Source organism: Emys orbicularis, chromosome 9 (genome assembly GCF_028017835.1).
Source record: "Emys orbicularis isolate rEmyOrb1 chromosome 9, rEmyOrb1.hap1, whole genome shotgun sequence".
Classification (NCBI taxonomy): Eukaryota; Metazoa; Chordata; order Testudines; family Emydidae; genus Emys; species Emys orbicularis.
The window spans coordinates 60744129-60767827 of record NC_088691.1 but is presented as its reverse complement, the minus strand read 5'-3'; positions in this window follow the sequence as shown (position 1 = coordinate 60767827).

Below are 23699 nucleotides of genomic sequence, written 5' to 3'. Positions count from 1 at the left end.
AGTGTTCATCTGAGAAAAGAGATGACTAAAGGGGGGGAACATGATACAAGTCTATAAAATCATGAATAGTGTGCAGAAAGTGAGTAAGGAAATGTTATTTACTCCCTCACATAACACAAGAATCGGGGTCACCTGATGAAATTACTAGTCAGCAGGTTTACAACAAACAAAAAGGAAGTACTTGTACACACATCACACAGTCAACTTGTGGAATGTTATGAAGGTTAAAAAAAATTAGATAAGTTCATGGAGGATCAATGGTTATTAGCCAAGATAGTCAGGGATGCAACTCTGTAGTCTAAGTGTCCTTAAATCTCTTACTGCCAGAAGCTGGGACTGGATGACAGGGATGGATCACTTGCTAAATTGCCCTGTTCTGTTCATTGCCTCTGAAGCATCTGGCACCAGCCACTGTCAGATGACAGGATACTGGGCTAAAAGGACCATTGGTCTGATCCAGTATGGTTCTTATATTCTTATATTGAGGCCTATTCCTGCCACATTTACTCATATTGATACTAACTGTACAGTAAATTCAGGCTACTCAGCATGAGAAAGTGTGGCAGAATTGGGATTTACATCAGCAGTAAAAAAGGAAAGTGCAACTGTGAGAATATAACTATAAACTTAAAGGCCTGATTTTGATCTAACTGATGTAAATCAGAAGTAACTTCAATGAAGCTGGTTATACCCAGGTAAAACTAGCATGTAAACAGAATTATGGCCTTAGTGTATAGCATAACAGGGCAAAATTCTGTTCATCTTATTCCCATGAGCAATCTTATTGATTTCAATGGGATTATTCACATAAGTAAAGAAAGCAGGATTTGGTTCTTATTAAATTGACAATTTTAAGTTTTAGCATGCAATATACAGTGCAATTCATAATACTTGTTAATTGCTTAATAAGGGGCATTGTGTTTTCAAGCCATATACCTAACCCAACAGTTCTCAAACTTCATTGCACCGCGACCCCCTTCTGACAAGAAAAATTACTACACGACCCCAGGAATGGGGACCGAAGCAACCCACTTTGGGGTCCCAAGCCACAGTTTGAGAACCCCTGACCTAAACTGCAAGATCCTTGAGGAAGGGAACGTGTGTCTTCTATACTTTATACAGGGATGAGGACAAAAGTCAGCAATCAATTAGTAAAATAATAATGTAATAAATAATAAAATACAGCTTCATAAAAGTGCATGGTAATTTAAAGAAATGCTCTCAAGAGCTACCAGTCTTCTTTCATTTCTTTTAAGTACCATGCACTTTTATGAAGCTTTAGTTTATTATTTATCACATTATTATTACTAACAAAGTATATCACACAAATGATACCAAAGGGGGGAAGAAATTAGGGAGGAAAGCAAATTACAACAAACCAATAGTAGAATTCACTGCTTTTAAACGTTTTAGATTGCAATCCTTGTCCTGCTGAATTAAAAGGTTATATTTCCACTAACTGCAATGGGAACAGGAATTACACCTCTACCCCAATATAACACTGTCCTCGGGAGCCAAAAAATCTTACCGCGTTATAGGTGAAACCGCGTTATATCGAACTTGCTTCGATCCGCCGGAGTGCGCAGTCCCGCCCCCCTCCCCTGGAGCGCGTCTTTACCGCGTTATATCCGAATTCGTGTTATATCGGGTCGTGTTATATCGGGGTAGAGGTGTAGTTCCTAGAATTTATACGTACTGTCCTTTCTATGGCCTTGTTTAGGTAATATCAGAAAAATACTTCCATTGGTGCTACCACCCATTCAGTTGCATCAGTGTTAACAGGGAGAGTGGGGGTGGGCCCTAGGGCTTGTCTACACTTGAAAGTTAACACAGGTAAATTAGGGTGTGAATGTAAAGTGCAACAGCTGTTCCTGACTAACTCCATGTTACTGGATTCAGAGTGGATTAAACGAAACAGGAACAAGGCACTATTGTTCCTGAATAAACCTAGGTCTACACTTAAAATTTAGGGCATGGCTACACTTGCAAATGTATAGCCCTTTGAGTTAAACCAGCCTTCGTAGAGTGCAGTAGGGAAAGCACTGCAGTCTGTCCACACTGACAGCTGCACGTGCACTGGCGTGTCCACATTTGCAGCACTTGCAGCGGCATTGGGAGCGGTGCATTGTGGGCAGCTATCCCACAGAGCACCTCTTCCCATTCTGGCGCTGTGGCTTGTAGGAAGGGGGCGGGGAGGGCGGGGGATTCTGGGCCCCGTCCCAACACCCCGTGATGCATCGGTTCGCATCCCAGCAATCCCTCTGCTTCCGTCCACAATTGGCGCCATCTTTCAATTGGCGCTCTGTCTTCCCTTTCGGTCTGTGGGAATGGAGCCTGAACTGCTGAGGAATATGCTGACGAGTTTCGCCAGCACATCACGTTTGGCAGTCGAGTTATTCCTTAAGATCCAAAGTGACAGTGAGGACTCCGATGATATCGACTCGAGTAATGCATACGACACGAGATTGCTTATGGCATTCACGGACATGCTCACCACCGTCAAACGGCGCTTTTGGGCTCAGGAAACAAAGCACTGAGTGGTGGGATCACATCGTCATGCAAGTCTGGGATGACAAGCAGTGGCTGCAGAACTTTCGCATGAGAAAAGCCACTTTCATGGGACTGTGTGAGGAGCTTGTCCCGACCCTGTGGCGAAAGGACACGAGATTGAGAGCTGCCCTGATGGTGGAGAAGCGGCTAGCTATTGCAATCTGGAAGCTGGCAACTACAGACAGCTACTGAGTGGTGGCTAACCAGTTTTGAGTGGGGAAGTCGACCGTTGGAATCGTGTAGATGCAAGTTTGCAGGGCCATTAATCACATCCTCCTCAGAAGAACCGTGACTCTGGGTAGCGTGCAGGACATTGTGGCTGGCTTTGCACAAATGGGTTTCCCTAACTGCGGAGGGGCGCTAGATGGGACGCATATTCCAATTCTGGCACCAGCCCACCTAGCCTCGGAGGACGTTAATCGGAAGGGCTATTCTCTATGGTTCTCCAGGCGCTTGTGGATCACCGTGGGCGTTTCATTGACATTAACACAGGCTGGCCCGGAAAGGTGCATGACGCACACATCTTTCAGAACACTGGCCTGTTCAGGAAGCTGCAAGCTGGGACTTTTTTCCCAGACCAGAAGATCACCGTAGGGGAAGTCGAAATGCCCAGTGTGATCCTTGGAGATCCCGCTTACCCTTTAATGCCGTGGCTCATGAAACCCTACACAGGGAGCCTTGACAGCAGCAAGGAGTGGTTCAACAACAGGCTGAGCCGGTGCAGAATGACCTTGGAGTGTGCTTTTGGCTGTTTAAAGGGCCACTGGCGTTCTCTGTATGGGAAGCTGGACCTGGCCGATAACAGCATCCCCGCGGTTATATCCGCGTGCTGTACCCTCCATAACATTTGGGAAGGGAAGGGTGAAATATTCACTCAGGCATGGAACTCGGCGGTTCAACACCTGGAGGTTGAATTTGAACAGCCAGAGAGTAGGGCTATAAGAGGGACCCAGCATGGGGCTGCAAGGATTAGGGATGCCTTGAGGGAGCAATTTGAGGCTGAAAGCCACCAGTAATGTCTGGTGCCCTGCACGGGAGTGAAGTGCAGTGGTTCCAATGTTAGTAGGAATCTGTGTTTGCTACGTATGATACACTGACTTGCAGTGCCTGTTGCTTTCCTGGGCTAAGGTATCTTTTACTTTATGCAATAATAAAGAATGTTTTCAAAGCAAAAAAATCCATTTATTGAAAAGAAAATGCATTTATTGAAAAGAAACACAATTGCTTGAGAAACAGAAAGGGCAAAGGGGTGGGGTGGGGAACGGAACAATCACAGATTTGCATATGTCCTGTGATCATACTCAGCCTTCCTATTTGGAGTGCTTTGCAATGAGTGCTGCACTTCAGGATGGCTATACTGTATGGTGATGGGGGTTGAGTGCAGTGGGTAAGGGTCGTAGTTTTCAGGGCTGGGTGGTGAAGCTACAGGTGTTGGAGGCAGCTGGTGGCAATAAGAACCCGGATGTTGGGGAAAGTGGGTTGGAGGTGACATGGGGGCACAAGGGAAAGAGTTTTGGGACAAGGGCTGCGGGGGGCGGGGGGGCAGGCGCGGTAGTGCTCCGCCTGCATGGCTACAAGCGCCTGGATTGAGTCCGCTTGGCCAGTGCAGGGTTAAAGTGAAGGAGCTGCAGAATGCCTACCGCAAAGCCCGCGAGGCAAACAGCCACTCCGGTGCTGCCCCTGTGACCTGCCATTTTTATAAGTGCACTGGCCCCTTTCCATCATGTCCCTTGATATCTGCCCGAAGGTATCATAATTCCTACATCTGGAGCGCAGCTGGGACTGGACAGCTTCCTCCCCCCAAACACTGATGAGGTCCAATCCTCACAAAACTAAGTGATTGGGCAACAAAATGGCAAATGAAATTTAATGTGGATAAATGTAAAGTAATGCACATTGGAAAAAATAACCCCAACTATACATACAACATGATGGGGGCTAATTTAGCTACAACGAGTCAGGAAAAAGATCTTGGCGTCATCGTGGATAGTTCTCTAAAGATGTCCACCCAGTGTGCAGAGGCGGTCAAAAAAGCAAACAGGATGTTAGGAATCATTAAAAAGGGGATAGAGAATAAGACTGAGAATATATTATTGCCCTTCTATAAATCCATGGTTCGCCCACATCTCGAATACTGTGTACAGATGTGGTCTCCTCACCTCAAAAAAGATATTCTAGCACTAGAAAAGGTTCAGAAAAGAGCAACTAAAATGATTAAGGGTTTAGAGAGGGTCCCATATGAGGAAAGATTAAAGAGGCTAGGACTCTTCAGTTTGGAAAAGAGAAGACTAAGGGGGGACATGATAGAGGTATATAAAATCATGAGTGATGTTGAGAAAGTGGATAAGGAAAAGTTATTTACTTATTCCCATAATACAAGAACTAGGGGTCACCAAAATAAATTAATAGGCAGCAGGTTTAAAACAAATAAAAGGAAGTTCTTCTTCACGCAGCGCACAGTCAACTTGTGGAACTCCTTACCTGAGGAGGTTGTGAAGGCTAGGACTATAACAATGTTTAAAAGGGGACTGGATAAATTCATGGTGGCTAAGTCCATAAATGGCTATTAGCCAGGATGGGTAAGAATGGTGTCCCTAGCCTCTGTTCGTCAGAGGATGGAGATGGATGGCAGGAGAGAGATCACTTGATCATTGCCTGTTAGGTTCACTCCCTCTGGGGCACCTGGCATTGGCCACTGTCGGTAGACAGATACTGGGCTAGATGGACCTTTGGTCTGACCCAGTACGGCCTTTCTTATGTTCTTATGTTCTTATGTCCAGCACCTCGCCATTGCTCCATACTGGGGATCGCCTGGCACGTGGAGGCATGGTCACCTGGAAAGATTCGCTGACAGCACTCCACGCCTGGCTGAGCAAACAGGAAGGGGATTTTCAAAATTCCCAGAGAATTTAAAGGGCGGGTCTGATGGTTGGTCACCTGAGGGCAGGGCAGTAGAGTTCAAACTGATGACCAGAGTGGCTAGAACAGGCATTGTTGGACACTTCTGGAGGCCGATCAGAGCGCATTAACAGACCAGGGTGTCCACACTGGCGCCGTGGCGCTCCAGCGGGGGCACATCAAATGTTATTCCACTCGCCGAGGTGGAGTACCAGGAGCGCTCTAGCCGCGGAGTCAGAGTGCTCTATGTGCCTTGCCAGTGTGGATGCGTTGTGAGTTAGAGCGCACTGGGCTGCTTTAATGCGCTCTAACTCGCAAGTGTAGCCATGCCCTTAGATCGACCTAGCTACATCGTTCAGGGGTGTGAAAAATTCCCACATCTGAGTGCCGAAGTTAAGATGACCTAACCCCAATGTACGTGCAGCTAGGTCCACTGACCTAGCTACGCTGCTCAGAGAGGTGGACTAACTGCAGCGACAGTAAAAAAAGCCCTTCCATCACTGTAGCGCCAGTAGTGTAGACATGGCTTAAGAGTGACCACACTATTCCTGAATATCTCCATGTGTACACAAACCCTAAGTGTTCAGTTTCAGGTTCTCTGCCACAAATTTAACTAAAGCTAAAGAGAGAGAAATGAAAAATCCCCCAAAGAGTAAAGTTTCTAAGCAACCCCTACATCTCTAAAATGACATAATACATAGAAGAAAAATAATGGCAAGACCTTGTGTAAATCTTTATTTACATGGAGAGTCACACTGAGGTAACTGGACTACTTGTGAGAGTAAGGAAGACTTGCATGCGGAAGGTTTGGTGAAACTGTCCCTTAAATCAGCACAAAGAAGGTATGTTCATTTATTGAGTCAGAAAGAACAATCCATTTTTTCCATTGACAAGTTTTGAGGTCACTTTAATATTTAGGCCCTGATCCTGCAATGAGCTATGTGTAGGCAAACCCCTGAGCCAGGCAGAGCTCACTGGAGAACCAAGATCATAAATTTTCACTGTTCCAGTACAGCAGTCTTTCATGTCACTTTTATAATCCCGTGTTATGAAGTGCACTATACATCAACTGTAAAACGCTGCTTTGGTGTATAAGATTTGTGTAGTGAGTTAATTTTTTTTAAACCAAATTTTTACCCATAATTTGGATACGCTTAAAATTATATGAAAGGAAAAGTTTGACAGATGTGACATACATTTTGTGCTTCTGTAATTAAAATTGGCAAGAAAAGTTGCTCCCTAACATAATCTTAATTTCTTGTATTGCGCAAGGGGATCTAAACCCTTGAAAAACCCAGCTACTTCATAATAAATAAAGTTTTAATTAAGCTGAGCCAAAGGTTAACTGAAAAAGTCAAAAAGCTGTTCCAACTTGTTTTTATCTATTCATCTTTGGTATTCATATAGTACCAATCACTGTTGTAGCTGGCATTTTTCTGGTGGCCCTACCATTTTCTGTAAAAAATAAATACTGTAAATGTTTACCCTTACAGTTGTGAAGAAAACTTTTGGAATGTGAACCACTGTGCTTCTCTTTTCCTGAGTCTGCAGACAACCTGAAACAATAGATTGGAGAGATGTGAATTTCCCCATTCATCTAAACTCTTTGGGGGCAGGGACCATCTCATACAGCTCCCTCATAAGCTTCAATTTCATCACATTAGCACATGTTAAAGTCTATGCTGTCTAAGGGCTATGCTACACATTGCCTGATTTAGGAACAACTGTTCCTGAATAACTCCATGGGGTAGGCCTGATCTATACTACAAATTTACGCCAGCATAATTATATTGGCTAGGAGTGTAAAAAATCATAACCCCTAGCCAATATAGCTATGCTGGAAAAAAAAAAACCAGTCCAGTGTAAACCCAATTATTCCGACCGAAGAGTACTTTTGTCAGCACAGCTAATGTTGTTCGGGGAGGTGGTATTAGGGCTAGTGCGCTCATCGTACACCACCACGGCGGAGTAGAGGCCGGAGCGCAGGCGGGAGCGCACCTCGGCCTCGGCCGGCAGGATCTGCTCCAGGCTGATGGCGCCCTTGGTGCGGCGCCGCACGATGCTGTTGCAGCACACGTTGAGCGCGCCGCGGATGTAGCCGGCGCTGTGGGCCAGGAAGGGCCGGCAGTCCAGCAGCAGGCAGCGCCCGGGGCCCGGCCTGTCCGGCTCGCGGCGCAGGAGCCGCCGCAGCATGCTGCCCTCCACCTCACGCAGCTCCCCCATGGCGGGCCGGCAGCGGGGCCGCGCAGCCAGGAGCCCACACAGAGCACTCAGGCCCGGCCCGGCCTGAGCTCCAGTTCATTTGCAAATTTGACACCATCAGCTCAGGATTAAACAAAGACTGTGAATGGCTAGCCAACTACAGAAGCAGTTTCTCCTCCCTTGGTGTTCACACCTCAACTGCTAGCAGAGCACCTCACCCTCCCTGACTGAACTAACCTCGTTATCTTCATACTGATTTATACCTGCCTCTGGAAATTTCCATTACTTGCATCTGAAGAAGTGAGGTTCTTACCCACGAAAGCTTATGCTCCCAATACTTCTGTTAGTCTTAAAGGTGCCACAGGACCCTCTGTTGCTTTTTACTAGAAAAAGGTTGACCTAGCTACATTCATCAGAGTTGTGAAAAACCCGCACCCTCAGAGATGTAGTTAAGACAACCTAAGCCCCAGTGTAGACAGTGCTAGTTCAACAGAAGAACCTGTTTGTTGTTGTAGTAAGTGTCTATAGCTATATATACCCTCCCTAAATGACGTAAACTACAGCATATGAAGATTCTTTTGCAGGATAAACTGCATCTACATGGTGTTTTTTTGCCAGCATGTTTGCTAGAGGGATGATTTTTTCATATTCTAACTGACATAAGTTGTGTAGGCAAAACTTTGTAGTGTAGACTTGGCCCAAGTGTAGACAAGCCCTAAGGCCAGGTCTACATTATAAAAGGTTTGCCAGATTGACCACTGAAGCCCGACCTGATCTTGGAAACCCTTGTTGAGGAGTTTCTGTATTGTTAATTCATATGTTAAAATAAACTAAGCTGCTTAAGAACAGCTGTTATAAAAGTAGGGGAAACACACTATAAAGAATTATTTCAAATAGGCTTTGCTATCAGCAGTAGACCTAGTGAGGCCTAGCAGTTAGCATAAACAGTTGACATAAGTTAGCTTGAGTGTTTGGCTTAGGTTATAAGGACTTTTGCAATATAGATCTTGTAATAAATAAGTAAACCGGAAAAGAACAAAAACCAGGGGGACTTTTAGTATGTGTAAACATGAAGTTAATTGCATTGATGCATTAGAAATATTAGGAAATGTACTGAGGCACGTGGCTTGTGTCAACAATCAGAACCCCAGTTATGGTTTTCTGGATAGCCCTACATGAACCTTAGGCTGGAAAATAATCTAAATATGGTACCTGGGGTGTGTGGGTGCTCAGGGAAAAGGAGTATAAAAAAAGATATATGCCCAATCTCTGGTGTGTGCATCAGGGTGATTAGATGGTGGAAGCCGGAAGCATTACACCCCACTTATGATGTTCTGCACTGACTCTTTCTTCTATCTGCACAAGTCTCTGCAATATTGTGAGTATGTCAGCAGGGACTGCTTTATTCTTTATGTGTTTTCTGTGTATTAATGCTTATAAGGGCTGTCGATTTATCGCAGTTAACTCACGCAATTAACTCAAATTTTTTTATTAATCGTGATTAATCGCAGTTTTAATCACACTGTTAAACAATAGAATACCAATTGAAAATTATTAAGTATTTTGGATGTTTTTCTACATTTTCAAATATTTGATTTCAATTTGCAACACAGAATACAAAGTGTACAGTGCTCACTTTATATTTATTTTAAGTATAAATATTTGCACTGTAAAAATGATAATAAAAAGAAATAGTATTTTTCAATTCACCTCATACAAGTACTGTAGTGCAATCTCTTTATCAGGAAAGTTGAACTTACAAATGTAGAATTATGTACAAAAAAACCCTGCACTCAAAAATAAAACAATGTAAAATTGTAGAGCCTACAAGTCCACTCAGGCCTAGTTCCTGTTCAGCCAATCACTAATACAAACACGTTTGTTTACATTTGTGGGAGATAATACTGCCTGCTTGTTATTTACATCACATGAAAATGAGAATAGGTGTTCGCATGGCACTGTGGTAGTTGGCATTGCTAGGTATCTACGTGCCAGATATGCTAAACATTTGTAAGCGCATTCATGCTTTGGCCACCATTCCAGAGGACATGCTTCCATGCCGATGATGCTTGTTAAAAAAATAATACACCTCTACCCCGATATAACGCTGTCCTCGGGAGCCAAAAAATCTTACCGCATTATAGGTGAAACCGCGTTATATTGAACTTGCTTTGATCCGCCAAAGTGCGCAGCCCCGCCCCCCCGGAGCGCTGCTTTACCGCGTTATATCCAATTTCGTGTTATATCGGGTCACGTTATATCGGCGTAGAGGTGTACGTTAATTAAATTTGTGACTGAACTCCTTGGGGGGGAATTGTATGTCTCCTGCTCTGTTTTACCTGCATTCTGCCATATATTTCATGTTATGGCAGTCTTGCATGATGACCCAGCACATGTTGTTCGATTTAAGAACACTTTCACTGCAGATTTGACAAAATGCAAAGAAGATACCAATGTGAGATTTCTAAAGATAGCTACAGCACTTGACACAAGGTTTAAGAATCTGAAGTGCCTTCCAAAATCTGAGAGGGACGAGGGATAGAGCACATTTTCAGAAGACTTAAAAGAGCAACACTCCGATGAGGAAACTACAGAATCCGAACCACGAAAAAAGAAAATCAACCTTTTGTTGGTGGCATCTGACTGAGATGATGAAAATGAACATGCGTCAGTCCACACTGCTTTGGATTATTATTGAACAGAACCCTTCATCAGCATGGAAGCATGTATTCTGGAATGGTGGCTGAAGCATGAAGGGACATATAAATCTTTACCGCATCTGGCCGGTAAATATCTTTCGACGCTGGCTACAATAGTGCCATGCGAACGCCTGTTCTCACTTTCAGGTGACATTGTAAACAAGAAGCAGGCAGCATTATCTCTTGCAAATGTAAACAAGCATGTTTGTCTGTAGCGATTGGCTGAACAAGAAGTAGGACTGAGTGGACTTGTAGGCTGTAAGTTTTACATTGTTTTATTTTTGAGTGCAGGTTTTTTTTGTACATAATTCTACATTTGTAAGTTCAACTTTCCTGATAAAGAGATTGCACTACAGTACTTGTATGAGGTGAATTGAAAAATACTATTTCTTTTATTATTTTTACAGTGCAAATATTTGTACTAAAAAATAAAGTGAGCACTGTACACTTCGTATTCTGCGTTGTAATTGAAATCAGTATTTGAAAACGTAGAAAATATCCAAAAATATTAAAATAAATGGTATTCTATTATTAACAGAGCAATTAATCGTGATTTATTTTTCTAATCGCTTGACAGCCCTAACGATTATCTTTGGATTTATTTGGATAATTCAAGTTTCTATGTGTGGCCCACCAATCTCATAATAATTTCAAGTAGCCACCTGACTAAAGAACCTGTGATTAGTGACTTGTGTAATCTGCACCCCAAATTAATGAAAGACTACGGTCAGTATACCTCTACTGGCAAACCCATCTAGTGTACATACAGCTTGCCCTGGCAAAAATTGCTTTTGTCAGAATAGCTTATACTGGTTCCCTGAGCAAAATAAGACACAGGGGCAAAAGCACTTTTATGCCAGTATAACTGCATCTACACTAGGGCTTTTGCCAGCATAGAAATGTCATAAGAAAAAGATCAGACCCGTACCAACATTAATACACTGGCAAAAGTTGCTAATGTAAACCTGGCCCGGAGCCTTGTCTTTACCAGGAAAACAGGTGTTTTTTTATCACATTACTAACACATGGTAAAAACAAACAAAATCCAAATCCATAGTCTGGCTGCACCCTAGGAGTTTTGGAATGTGTGTAGTACTAGGTGTTATCTACTCTAACAACACACCTTTAATCCTAGTCAAGACAAAGCTATGTGTTTGTATAGCACTGTCCTAGTGCAACGACCTTGGGTGGGCCTCTACTGTAATACAACTAAATAAATACCAATGTTTATGCTGAAGCCTAATAACTGGATTTTAATTCTCATTCTAATTATTTTAATGATTATTTTAACAAACATATCCAGTGGATGTGCTTTATTCCACATAGTTGGACATCATAAATCAAATATGGAAAAGACTGTTCATCTAGTCCATCCTTCTGACCAAAATAGGATTGTTCCCTACAGTATATTCTCTAACTTTTGTTCAGTCTACTTTTAAAAAGTGATGTATAAAAGGGGGGAAATGTTTCTTTTTTTGTTTCTGTGTGACATTAAAAAGGTCTAAAAAGTTTCAGGGATTTTTAAGAGTTTTTTTCTGCTTGTTTTTTTACACTAGAAATTCAGGTCTTGCATGCTCTTGAAATCTGTGACGGAAGAACTGACGTGCAGTACACTAAAACCATTCCTACTGCCTTAATTCAATGGGATTTCCTTATGTCACGTTTAATTTAAATCAGTGGGAGTTTTGAGCGTGTAACAATGGCAAGATTGGTTTTATACTTACGTTTATACACCTGAATATTTCTTTGTTAAAAAAATCCCATAGGAACAAAGAAATAGAAAAAAGTTGCATTGTACCATCAAGGCGGTAAAAATCATGGACAAAAGCCAGGAAATTGAAGGCTGATATTGTCTTCAATTTACACTGTTGACTTTTTCCTGTTTACAGACACTTGAGTCAATGGCAGAGCGTGGGTTACTGGCTTTTGTCTGATTGCATCACAGCCCTAACATTATTTAAATACAGATTTTGCATACGTTATAAATGTATGTCCTGAAACTTGAGTGCTATTTCACCAGGTATTATCAGGAGGATTCTATTTATACTTTGTGCCCTGAGGGCTAACTGCATATTAGCACAGTTATAATCCAAGAGTGTTTCAAGGTTGTTGTTCCCCACCCCCCCTCCCCATACAAGAGTGAAACGGCAAAAAATGCTATAAAAGGTTGCAACATAAAGGCCTACTGAGTTCAATGGGAGTTTTGCCTAACTGAGTTGTGAGGCCCATGTGGCGATATTCCCAGGCTGAGGCAATGTACTCATAACTTGTTTACTCTATGTACTGTCAGTATGAATAGTACTACAAAAGTAGAAGCCTGGTACCACTCTTCCCAGTGCATGATTTACAAGACTCTAGATTATTTGCAATAGAAACAATATATGTGAAAGAGAGACAGTTGTGTTGCTGTGTCACTGTCAACTAAGCAAGCCCTCTGTTTCTAATCTCTGTGATTTGGAATTATTTAGGACAATCAGTGTAGGACAGGAAGCACTTAACTGCTTTGAGAAGCATTGCCAAATATCTCATTTTAATACTCATTTAATCCCACTTTGGATTTGTCTACACTAGAAATTTAAAAAACAACCCGTTTTTAAATAGGCACAGTTGCGTAAGTTTTAAAAAAAGTTTAAATGGCAGTTCAGACCTGACAAATGCATTTCAAAACTAGTTCAGACTAACATGCAATTCAGGGTCTGTCTATACCGGGGAGATTCTGTTATGCAAAAGAGGGTCAAGGCTTTACTATGGGCACGTCTTCATTGGCAACGTCTTCACCCAGCAGTGCTTAATGTGTAGTCGCGGCACAGCGCTGGTAGATATTCCCCTCCTGGAGGTGGTTTTTTTTTTATAGCGCGGGGAGAGCTTTAACGTTGCTAGTGAAGACGTAGCCCTCCACAAACAGTTGTCCCAGGTAAAAAAAAAAAAAAAAAAAAAAAAAAAGCCAGAGTTTCTAGTATTTACATGGAGCTAGTTAACTGGCAGCCTGTTACTGGAATCACAACACAAGGGCGCTTGCAGCCATAGGCGCTGTGCGCGTACCACTGCCAGGGCCACAGGGGGAGGCACACAAGGGAGCAGCCCTGGCCTCCACACCTGGCACTTCCCGACATGGCCCGCACCGCGCTGAGCCGGGTCGGTCCCTCTCGGAGCCCGCTCTACACAACTACTCTAGGCGGCCTGGACGACATCCCCCTACAGCCTGGCCCGCCCGTCCCCTTCCCTCGGGCTCCGGCTGGAGACCGTCCGGCGGCGAACCAAGGGGATGGGGGGGGACGCCTCAGACTGGCGCCAGAGATGATAACCATCCCGACCGCCACGGGCCACCGCAAGGTGTGCGCATGCGCGTTACTACAACGGGCTTCCTCAAGGCACCACCAGCATCATGGGCTGCCACGTGTGCGCACGCGCGCGCCCTCCAGCTCACCTTCACCCGGGGAAGCCTTAGCGACAACCCATCTCCTCGCCCGAATATTTCTGCCCAATCAGACCGAAGCAGCACCAAAGTCCCGCCTCCTGCTCCCTTTTTATCCAATCGCCAGTACCCTTGACCCCCCCCCCAACACCCTTGTTATTAGGAGGAGGAGGAGAAGGAAGGAAGGATCCAAATTACTAAATACCGAGGGGGGGCAGCGCCACCCCTTCCCTCCGTTGTGGTTTGCCCTAGTCCACATACACAAAGGGGGGTAGAGAAAGAACGTTACTGCCCTCTCTAGGCCCTGTAGTACCCTCGCCGGGCCCGGAGGGGTTACTGTTATGGGGGGGGGCAGCACCTCTTCCCCCAGAGAAAGGGTCATCCCCTGTGATCGGCTCAACCACAACGAACTCCCCCACCGTTACCGGCCGCTGTCCCGCCGCGACTGACACAGCCGGCACACGGGGGGCCCCCGGCGAGGAGCCCGGTTCTCTGAGGCTCCGCGCCTGGGCCAGGCCTGTCCCCCTGCGGCCAAGCCCCGGGCCCCCTCAGCAAGCCCAGCCTGCGCCCTCTCTCCGCCAGGCTGGGGACCGCTCGTACCTAGAGACCGGATGCTCGGGGAGGGGAACTTGACACCCACCTGTGTGTGTGTGTGTGGGGGGGGGGGACGTTACTAGGCGCCCAGAGAACGGCAGGCTCAGCCTCCTGCTCCCTTGGCCATGAGCTGTGGGGGTAAGGGTCTGTCACGGCAGCGGGTGGGTGAGGCTCTGTGGCCTGCCATGGGCAGGAGGTCAGACAAGATGAGCACGATGGTTCCTTCTGGGCTTAAAGTCTATGATCCCTGCCCCAGGCTGCTTTACACCCGTCCCCGCTGGCAGCAGACAACCTGGTGTGCTGGGACACGGCTCCTGGCCCCAGCCCCTGGAGCCCCCCAACACACAGGGTGACTGCCGCTGTGATTCGCTGACAGCTACGCACAGACACCCGTTACCTCTCAGTCCTGGCTCCTGCAGATTTGCTGGTGCTGGGAAGTGGGGCTGCTGCTTGTGCTCTTGCTCTGCCTTTTTTGTTTTAGGGCTGTCTCTCTAGCTCCAGCTCAACTCAAAACAAAGGAGACCCTGAGAAACATGTGACCTGCCAAAGCCAAAACACATGATGTCAGTGACACGCCAGCCAGTGGGAGCACAGCGGCAGAAGTACTTGGGAAATGTAGTTCAAAGAGACCACAGCGATGCAAACATCCGTGTCACGTCGTTTGCCTGCCCATTTTAGTCCATGGTCAGAGTTGAAGTTGGTATTTGAAACCATTAGCAACTATCAAGGGCCAACTTCCCAAAAATAATTGCACCACCCATCTAAAATGTAGATACATCCAGGCATTTGTTGGCATGTATAATTTACACATGAATTTTCTGAATGGAACCAGAACTGAATAGTCTTAACTGCAGTGAAAATTTAGTCCTTAGCTGTAACTTGAGGTAATATTTTCAGAAGGCCACTTCCAAAAATGAGCCCACAATCTTGGTGAATGCAACCATCAGTGCTCACAAAAGTTCTGATTTATGCCCTTGACTGTTAGGACATTATATATTGGGAAATTATTCATATGTGAAATTTTTAAACTAGATTTCTTGTTCGATAGTCAATGTTTCAATTCTGATTTAGTTGAAAGAAGAAAAAACTAGTGAAGAGGAAATTGGAAGCAGAACAGGCAAGAAGAAAATGAGAGGCTCAGTGAAAAATATTCTCCAACACCCACTGATATACAGTGTAGCAGTGTGACGAACTGGGACTGTTCTTAATGTGGTCTTTGAATGCTGAGTGGGGAGTGTTGGCTGGGAAGGCAGGGGAGGTTGGCTAGGACGGTCTGCATTGGGGGATGGGAGACTGGCCTTGAGGGAAGATACCTGAGCATGTAACGTGATAACCCAGGAAGGGGTTAGAGGCCAGGTGACACCTTTGCCCGGGAAACTGAACAAAGGCTGTGGGAGGGGTTGCTGAAGGGAGAGTTTCAGGAGCTGGCTGGTGGAATGGCTGGGAGGCAGACAAGGCTCTGACCTCCCAAGGGGGCTGTGGGGCCCTGGGACCCCAAGGTGGACCTAACTGGGGGGGGGGGGGGATCCTGTTGTCTGTGCCTGCAAGACCTGTCTTGGACTGTGTTCCTGTCATTTAAATAAACCTGCTTTACTGGCTGCCTGAGAGTCATGGTGAATCGCAGGAAGCCGGGGGTGCAGGGCCTTGTGTCCCCCCACACTCCGTGACAAGCAGCCTTACAAATTATCATGTAATTTTAGCGTCCTAAATCCAAAATCTACTCAACTCCCTTTATCAAGATTATAATGAAAAAAACCAACAATTTGTATTTTACTCCTCTTACAAAAAAATGAACCTTCACCCTGAGTGAGTATAATTTTGCAGTCTGACAGTACCATATCTTTCAAATTAAAGCACTGTTTTCTCTTCAGCTGTTTCATTTTGTATCTGGTGCTTCTGTGTCCCCCAAAATCTACAAATGTATTTTTGGGGCCTACCCAATATATATTAGGAAAGTACACAATTGACTAATGAATATGACAATGTCCATGCAACACTCCTCTCATAAATAGGCCCCAAAATAGGAAATAGTTAAAAAAGAAAAAAAGAGAGGATCCTTACCTCATCTACTCCAGCTACAATCTCCCCCAATTAATCTCTGTTCTCCAATATACACAGTGTTGTCAGTAGGCACCATTTAATTGTGTTTAACACAAATGTCAGGATTTTTCCTTCTTGCTCACTTCAGGAAAAGCTGTAATTTTGGCAAGATTGGCTCCAAGGATTGTATGAGAACAACACTGCTACGATACCGCTGGATTTCTAAGGCACCTGAGTGCATAGCTAGTTCACTGCATGAGGAAAACAGGGGCCAAGATGTCACTCAGACTCTCCCTCCCACTCTGTAGAGATGGGGAGAAGAGGAAATAGTATAATTCCTGGTTATATTTAGGTAGTAGTTTCTCTGCATGCCCAGCTCTTCACAATCTGCCATGTCCTCACCTGCTACCAGTGCTAGTGAACCAGTAACAGATGAAGGAGGCAGCAGTACAAGGAAATTTAGACCTACAAACAGCTCACTTCTCTGCAGGTTGAAGAAAGCAGTAATGAGTTGGGGTGTTGTAATAATTGAGCCTACAGATTTACTTTAATTATGAGCTCAACTGTAAAAGTATTTAAAAGTTCATGAAATGTAACAATAACCTACAATCATAAATGTTGATGGGAAAAGGTACAAAAAGGAGACAGAAAAACGGAATAAGTCTAAACTAAAAGGCCTACTGATCGGTTCAAAGACTGTTAAAATCATGCTTGATGCAAACAAGATGTGGAACCAGAAATCAGTGAACCAAAACTGGTGTGTCAGAAACAAGGTTTAATTGGTGGACAAAATAATGAGGGAATGGGCTATCCACCAATCACTCCTTTTTTGTGTTCTTAAACAAAGAGACGGGGGTGGGAAGTATAAGAAGAACAGACAGAGACTACTGGAGTGAGCTTACCCATCATGGCTTCCATCCTCACTGTCTCCTGGAACTCTGGACCTTCATCATAATCCTGAGGGATGTCTTGACCAGGTCAGGCCAGAGAGAGGTATCCAGAGGACAACTGCAGCCCTGGCAGCTCCAGTTGAATCCCAACCACCACCTGAGATGAAATGGGATTAGACTTTAAAAACAGCAGTAACGAGCAGATCCAGCTCATCTCAACTAACTTCTCTCTTCCCCAAAAGGACAGTTATTACCATATTTGACACCATCTAACATACTGTCAAACAAGGATGTTTTTTCCTTCTAAAAACTTTCTGTAGCTAAAGGAAAAGGGAACAAGAAATTTTGTGAAAATGAAAGCCTTACTTAATACTTTATATTTCAACTGCTTTAACTCCTTTTCTTTCTTCTCCATATCTTTAATAAAAGGTTAAAAGGATTTTGAATGGTGTTTGAGCCATGGTACAAAGCAGGCTGAAGTCTCTGTATACTAAATCTTGTTTAACACTGTTTAATGTTGGACAGTGACTAGATTATGTTAACATCTTTGGCCCACTTATTCCATCTAAATGAATACAACAGGGGAAAGCTTCTTTATTCAGCATGTGGGAATGGTGCGTGACAGGGGAGTAGTGTTAACCCTGCAACATTAACTATGTTGGTGAGGATGGTATAGGCTAGCTATACCTTGCAGCCAATTAGCAGGATCTTGGACCCTTATCTGGTATCTATCACCACGGGATTAGAAGGGAAAGATAGTATCAGAGGGGTAGCTGTGTTAGTCTGAATCTGTAAAAAGCAACAAAGGGTCCTGTGGCACCTTTAAGACTAACAGAAGTATTGGGAGCATAAGCTTTCGTGGGTAAGAACCTCACTTCTTCAGATGCAAGTAATGGAAATCTCCAGAGGCAGGTATAAATCAGTAAGGAGATAACGAGGTTAGTTCAGTCAGGGAGGGTGAGGTGCTCTGCTAGCAGTTGAGGTGTGAACACCAAGGGAGGAGAAACTGCTTCTGTAGTTGGATAGCCATTCACATCCAACTACAGAAGCAGTTTCTCCTCCCTTGGTGTTCACACCTCAACTGCTAGCAGAGCACCTCACCCTCCCTGACTGAACTAACCTCGTTATCTCCTTACTGATTTATACCTGCCTCTGGAGATTTCCATTACTTGCAACTGAAGAAGTGAGGTTCTTACCCACGAAAGCTTATGCTCCCAATACTTCTGTTAGTCTTAAAGGTGCCAAGGGAAAGATAGTGTACATCCCTATCCCGAGATGCAAATGGATAAAGAAGCGAGAAGAATAAAGTAAACAGATAACAGCTTTATTTCAAACAGATAACTTAATAAGAGACTACCGTGAGATGTGGTTTGACAGTTTGGGTCTAAAACCCAGGCCCAACCAAATAGGTACCTTGGCAATAAACAAATAAACCTAAAACAAAATACCCCAGATACTGCACTGTTCCTAGGTGTCGATAAGCAGCAGATGGTACAACACTGTTGTCACAGGTGACTGATGGACCCTGGGTCTCAACCACTTCTTAGTGGGAGATCAATAGCATCTGCTGATGCTGAAGAGAGGCCTGGCTCTGCGATCACCTGAGCGTGAGCGATCAACAGGACCTCTGTACCTTTCTCTGAAACTGATGTGGAGTTCAGAGATTGGTAAGCACAGTCACAGTTCTTAATGCTGATGTCTTCAGATGCTGATCTTCTGGTCCACATTACTGCGTAAATACAACGGTACCATGGCTGCCTCTAGGATGGACAGCTGCTAGGCCGTGGGTGCTCAGAGTTTATATAGGCACAAGCACGCCAAAGTTTTGAGGTAAAACTGGCAGCTCTCCTGCTGGAACCTGTTTGAACCAGTTCTATGCTGACCGTTGGCTGCCTTTCCCGCCAAAGTTCCAAAAGGGTACAAAACTTCAACAAGAAGCTAAACAAAGATGGAGTCGAGCTGTTGTTTGGCAGGCACGCCATTTTTAATTTTAGGCTCCATATCTAATACATGATCAAATACCTTAACCAAATGTAAAGGCATAAAGTATAACTTATTCTAAAGCACAAACAATTTATAATCTCTATTTCACATACAAAAACATGTTACAGTAGGGAGGGTATCTGGACTGTGACAAGAGGGCAGACTGACATCTTTCTCTTGCCCCGTTCTCCTGGAGAGAGAGAGAAGCAAAGTAGATTCTCCTTCTCAACAGGAATAAAAGGGGATTGAATTCAACCTGACTCACGCAGACGGCAGCAGGGCTGTCCCTACCCATATGCAAACTATGCAGCTGCGTAGGCACCAGGAAATTTGGGACAACCTATGCAGCTGCGTGCTGCATCCAGCTCCAGCGGCCAGCCCGATCCCCCGAGGCTAAGCTGGCCCCTCGTGGGCTCTGCACAACAGGGCCCAGGAACGCTGCCTCCGCCCCTGCCCCACCCCTGCCCCTCAGCCCTTGCCCCTGCTCTGCCCCCACCCCGCCTCTTCCCGCCCCAACCCCGCCACCACTCTGCCCCATCCCCCCCAAACTCCATCCCCTGAGCTATGCATCCTGGGGGACTGCAGCAGGGGTCAGGGTCAGGCCCGCCCCTGCACTTACAGGGCAGCGGGAAGTGGAGCGACCCAGCCCCAGCCCGCTATGCTACGCCAGCTCCCAGCTGCGCTGCCGGTGAGTGCTGGGGGGTGGTTCCCCCGCTTCCCCCAAGATGGGGAGCAGAGCGGAGCAGGCTGGGGCCGAGTCGCTCCACTTCCCGCCTGACCCCTGCTGCCTTTCTGCACTGCTCCTGCCTCCCAAAGCCCTTGGGCGCAGCCCCCCCCCCCAGAGGCCTGGGACGCCCCCTGCAGGGGGGCTGTGTAAGGCACCACAATCTCTAGAGACGGCCCTGCATGGCAGATGAAGTGATGCTTCTCCCTAATTTCAGAAATCACAGGACCCACAAGCAACGGGTTTGATGTGTGCCTGCTGTCTCCTGCACAGTGAAGGAAGTGTTGCTGAGTGTAGGTAAGGTTATTGGCTGTGCTAATATAAAATCTGCCTCTTGAATGAGTAAATCTATAGTGATTTTCCTGGTTCAAGAGCAGTTTGTGAATAATTTGGAACAGGAGGGACTCTGGATCAAGGAGTCTTTTGCTCCAGTTTTCCTCTTGTTTCCTCCTGCTACTAAAGTAGCCTTTCCAGTGCCCACCCTTCCTCCCTTCCTTCACAGTGACTCTAGTGTCTGATTGCTCCCATTATAGGAATGTAGTTTCTGCTGTCGGGATGATTCCGCTAGGCTGAAAGAACCCAAATGGCGGGCATGGTATGTCATTCCGGTGCCAGGATTATGTGGTTCTAAGTAACTGTGAACAGCCCTTGAACCTGGTGTTAAAGGACCACATAGATGGGACAGATTATACAGTGTTTTCTACCTCTGCAAATATGAATTTTTTCCTGCATGGAGACCCTGGTCATTTGAGAGGTTCCTGCCCATGCACTTCTGGCTTGGGAGCCTCTGGTAAGAATATGGGATCCCAGGATAGTGGGGAGGGAGTTGGGACATCAAGGAACCAGCAGGAGACAGAGCCTGCATCTGTACCGCCAGATTCTATCCTCCCACTCGCCATATGTGGTCTGCTGTTGTCTAGGGAGCAGCCTCCCCAGAAGAAGCCTCTGTTGTGATCCCATCACTTGTGCTTGGAAAGAAGCAAGTCCTGGAGGTTGAGGAGCACCTCCCTGCAGAGGAAACAGAGAGAGGTTCTAGAGATGGGGGTGAAGAACACTCTGATGAGATGGATTTATGTGGGACTGTTTCTAAAGGGGCTAAGACTTTGGAGGCACATGAGATTCTGGAAGTGGTTGAGGATGGAGCTGTGTGTCCTGAGAAGGAGGACAGCATTGTGCTGGGGGGGTAGCTCCATGCCTAGAGTTCTCCATGCGTGCTGTCTTCCCCTTGGATGGTAAATCCTCAAGTCCACAATCCTGTATACTGCAGTGATGACACTATGTCCCAGCCTGGGACTGTACTGCCTTCCACTCTTGGGAAAATAGATATGACAGCTGCTCCTACTGAATCTCTCTCCTTCGCAAATGAGAATGTTACAATAGTAGCTCAATGTTCTTCTGAGCTGGCAGAGTCTGAGGGAGCTAGAAGAGATTGTTGATGATGTCACTGACTCTTCACTGGTTCCTGATGCCCCAGCCAGTCAGCTATCTAGGAAGAGTAGGTACAGTATGCAATAGATTAATGACTTTTTGGATAGCACTAAAGGAAAGTGGGGATTTGAGGTTGAGGCCTATTTCCCTGATTTCCCTAGCCTCTGTTTGCCAGAAGCTGGGAATGGGCGACAGGGGATGTATTACCTGTTCTGTTCATTCCCTCTGGGGCACCTTGCATTGGCCACTATCAGAAGACAGAATACTGGGCTAGATGGACCTCTGGTCTGACCCAGTTTGGCCATTCTTATGTTCTTATGATTTACAGTCCTTTGTTCACTTAGCTGCCCTTGTCTTGAAAGATACCTCGGTTGATCATAGGAAATGTTTCCTTCTCAAAAAGTTGTTGAGCAAGGTGAGGAAGTATGTGGGGATTGTTCAAGATATATTGGCCTCCCAGTGGCTCATTTTTTCCCAGATACTTCCACATTCCACTGTTTCTCTCTGCTCTTTGACTCTCTCCTTCTAGTCTCCATGGTGCTGCTCAACTTTGGCTCTCTAAATATTAATGGTTGCTGGGCCATAAAAGGGCACAACTCTTTGAATTTCTCAGACAAAAATGGGCTGATCTGGTCCTTTTGCAAGAGACCCACTCAGATCCTGATAATCAGGGAAACTGGTTGAAGGAATGGAAAGGGGGAAGTTTTCTTGAGCCATGCCTCTAATGTCACTGCTGTGGTAGCTGTTCTCTTTTCCTGGGGTGCAGGGGCGTAGATCCTGTCTGTAAAGAAGTTTGTGCAGGGCCGGTTCCTCCAGCTGGGGAGACATACTGGCATTGTTGTTTTTAATCTTTTTATTGTGTATGTCCCTACTGTGGGGTGAGATTGTCTCTCCTTTCTGCAGACACTTGCCCATTCCATGCTTGGCTGTGAACCCGATACTATTATTGTCCTGGGAGGTGATTTCAATTGCACTGTAGATTATGTTTTAGATAGGAACCATGAGGAGCCACATCCTCAGGCAGCCAGAGAAGTGTATTGTCTCCTGCAGACCTTTGGGCTAGTAGATGTTTGGAGGTTCTCTCACCTCACTGTTAGGCAGTACTGTGGGCTGAAGGCTACTCCCAAACACATCTCAGATGCTAAACTGGATCACTTTTATACCATGAAGGACAGTGTGAATATGTTTGTTTGGTCCTCGGTGTTTCCCACTCACTTGTCTGATCAGTGTATTTCTCCCTCTTCCTGCCTGTGCTTCTCAATGGTGCTTTAACAGCAAATTATTAAAGGACTTGAATTTCACCCAGATATTCACTGTGGTTTGGGAGCTTGGCGGCAGCAAAAGCCCCTATATGAATCCTTAAGACAGCGGTAGGGTGTCGAGATGGTCCAGATCCAACTGTTCTGCTAGCAGCATGTCCAGGCCTCCACATGGTCCTTGCATCAGGCCACTAGTGCCCTGGAATGAGATATCTTGGACCTTCATGGCAACCTTGCAGATGGCAACCATGACGACCTTGGTACAGATTCACCAAACTCTAAATGAGATGTACTGACTCCTGAGATAGTTGTTGGAAGAGAAGATGCAGGGGGCCCTGAGATGGGCCCTTTTTATCCAGCTATAGGACACTCATGTTCCCAGAAGGTTTTTTTTTTCAGGTTGGAGAAAAAAGACAACGGACCATCAGCAGATCTCTTGTCTTTGGCTGCTGGATGGTCATTTGATGACTGACCCTGCTGAGGTCCAGAAAGCAACTGTTTCCTTTTACAGTACTCTGTATTCGCCTGAAACCTATGACATGCTGGCACCAGCAGAGCTGCATCAGGGGTTACTAATCTAACTGGTGAGATGCAGTGGTGCCTTGATGTCACTACAGGAGCTCTCTGTTGCAGTCCAACAGCTCTCTACAGGCAAGGCCCCAGGTATTGATGGGCTGCCATCTGAATTCTACAAACATTTCCAACATCTTATTGGTCCTGACTTTTTTCCACTGGTGCTGGAGTGTATCCAGGAGAAAGAGCTCCTTCTCAGTTGCCCCAGAGTAGTGATTTCCCTGTTGCACAGAAAAGAGAACCTCTGTGATTTACAGAATTGGAGATCTATTTTCCCTTCTCTGCTCTGATAATAAGATTATATCCAGGGCCGTAGCCAATTGGCTGAAGGACTACCTGGACTCTTTGATACACCCTGATCAAATATATCCTATTCCTAATAGCTGTATTTTTGATAATTTGTTCTTAATTAATGATGTTTTTATTGTTAGCAAACTTTCTAAT